The 2,718-nt window shown below is 52.1% G+C and overlaps 1 protein-coding gene across 1 annotated transcript in view; it reads left to right on the top strand.

Annotated features, from left to right (window-relative positions):
- The window catches only part of SLC39A11 (solute carrier family 39, member 11), a 291,460-nt gene that overhangs the window by 5,099 nt on the left and 283,643 nt on the right, over positions 1-2,718 (top strand). The gene's annotated exons all lie outside the window — the stretch shown is intronic.

The following is a 2,718-nucleotide window of genomic DNA, read 5'->3' as shown; positions in this document are numbered from 1 at the left end:
CCCCTCCCCAGCCCACTCCCGCCTCCTGTGCCTGGAGGCCCTGCCTCTCCTCCAGCCCAGGCTGCCCAAGTCCACGGCGTCCTGATGAATGCAGAGTCCCTGCACCCGCCGTGCTCGGGGCGCAGGCAGGGCAGCTGTGGCGAGCGGGCACGCGCTGGAGGAGCGAGGCAGACCCGCCGAGAGGCCTGGGAAGCCGGCCGGCCGGGGTGCTCTCGTGTCAGGACCTGTACAGCAGTGCTGATGTCACCGGGAACTGGGCTGGGAGCCTGCAGAGACTGGTCCGGGTCCCAGGCTGCTGTCAGCAGGCGACCCAGCGCCCCGCCAGTCTCCCGACAGCTGTGCCAGGTCACCGAGGGTCCTGTCCTCGAGCCCTTCTGGGGTACAGCAGCCCGTGTTTCCATCGTCCCCAGTTTCAGTTGTGTTTGGAAGCAGAGATCTGAGTTGGAAGAGCTGGGTTCTGGCTGGCTGGCTGGCCGCAGAGACCTGAGTGGAAGTCCACAGGTCCCGAGTGAGCCCGGTCGGTGCTGTGGAGGCCGCTCGGAAGCGAGAAGCCATCGTAGAGGTGCCCCCTCCCCTGGGAGCTGAGAGCCCCTAATCTGTCTCCCGTTAGTGTTGCCCCCAGGTCAGTAGGAGGAACGGCTGAGACACTTCTCTGTGCAGAGGCGTGTCAGGGGTCCCCACGAGCACTCACAGATGCCGTGATTCACTAGACGGGCTCGTGGGACTCGGCACATGGCTGAGCCACGTCGTCGTCGCTAAGGTCTATCACAGCGAAAGGACACAACAGCTACGTCAGGGTCTGGGGAGATCTGTGCACAGATTTGGGGTCTGACGCGCCCTTCCTCCTATGAGGAGGCACAGAGCGCGCTCCTTCCCCAGCAGTGACAACGTGGTAACACGTGGACGATGTGTCTGCCCAGGGACGCCCAGTACCGGCTCGGTCCTCAAGGTCTTTACTGGGGGCTGGCCACAGAGGCAGCTGAGCCACCAACCCAAATTCCAGACTCTCAGAAGGAAAGCAGCTGTCCTGGATAAATCACCTGGTTTGTGAAATGGGCACAGGGACCCACCCTTATCGGTCAGGGATGGGGGAGCAGTCCCAGTGCCAGCTTCCCAGGAGCCAGCTAAGGACCAGCCTTGGGAGCAGGCTCAGCTGGGCTAGGTGAGCCCTCTCTGCACAGGAGCCGTGCCAGAGAGGTGGGAAGGGCCAGACATGAGGGGATAAAGCAGCTGTGGACGGGAGTGCCCAGAGGCAAGCACTTCTCCTCCTGCCCTGGCAAACCTCAGTTTTCACCCAGCTGATATAGGGGCTTCAGTGAGGATTCCTGGGGATGATGGACACTCAGCCATCTCCACTGCTATCAACAGCAGCTTAAGTTCACTCGAAATTCTTTTTTTTTTTTTTTTAATATTTGTTTATTTGGCAGCAGTGGGTCTTAGTTGAGGCATGTGGGATCTAGTTCCCTGACCAGGGGTCAAACCCAGGCCCCCTGCCTTGGGAGCACAGAGTCCTAGCCACTGGACCACCAGGAAAGTCCCCCAAATTCATTTTCTTGATTGAAAAAAAATCATATTGTAATTATAGGGAACTCAAAAAATGTGGAGAAGCCGAAAGAAATAATAAAAAAACGTTCCCAATCTCACTTTTCTGAAAGGAAAACTGAAATATTTCTTCAAGTTTATTTGGCTGTATTTGAGTATACAAATACAGACATATCTGTTTTCTTTATATAATGAGGATCAAATTATGAATTTTTATAATGAGCATTTTTCACTGGATGTCATAGGCATCCCTCCCTAACCCTAAATGGTTTTTTGATTATTTTGATTAGTTACTTAGATAGCTGTAGAACATCCTGCCATAAAAATGCAGTGCAGTTTATTTAGCCAGTCCCCAACAGCTGGACAGTTAGTTTATGACTGAACAATAGCAACTGTGTCCATGTGGCTAGAGATTATATAACTTAGGCCCCTCCTTAAAAAGAAAATCTTTTTATTGAAAAACACAACGCATATAGAAAAATGCACATTTTATGGACTTCCCTGATGGTCCAGTGGTTAAGAATCCACCTGCCAATGCAGGGAACACGGGTTCGATCCCCGGTGTGGGAAGATCAACTAAGCCCATGCACCTCAAGTACTGAGCCCGAGATCCGGAGCCCTCGAGCCGCGATAAGAGAAGCCACTGCGATGAGAAGCCGGGGCACCACACCTGGGGAGCAGCCCTCACTTGTCACGGCTAGACCCAGCACACCCCAAAATACAGAAATAATTTAAAGAAAGGAAAATGCATTTTCTAAGTGTACAGCTTGATGACTTTTCACCAGTGTCCATGGAAATAGCGCCCAGATCAAGTACTAGAATAGGATCCCCCCAACCCCTGACAGGCAATGCCAAAGAATGCTCAAACTACTGCACAATTGCACTCATCTCACACGCTAGTAAAGTAATGCTCAAAATTCTCCAAGCCAGGCTTCAATGATATGTGAACCATGAACTTCCAGATATTCAAGCTGGTTTTAGAAAAGGCAGAGGAACCAGAGATCAAATTGCCACCATCTGCTGGATCATCGAAAAAGTAAGAGAGTTCCAGAAAAACATCTATTTCTGCTTTATTGACTATGCCAAGGCCTTTGTGTGGATCACAATAAACTGTGGAAAATTCTTCAAGAGATGGGAATACCAGACCACTTGACCTGCCTCTTGAGAAACCTGTAT

Source organism: Bison bison, unplaced genomic scaffold (assembly GCF_000754665.1).
Source record: "Bison bison bison isolate TAMUID 2011002044 unplaced genomic scaffold, Bison_UMD1.0 scf7180017864371, whole genome shotgun sequence".
Lineage (NCBI taxonomy): Eukaryota > Metazoa > Chordata > Mammalia > Artiodactyla > Bovidae > Bison > Bison bison.
This window is presented reverse-complemented; position numbering and strand designations above follow the sequence as displayed.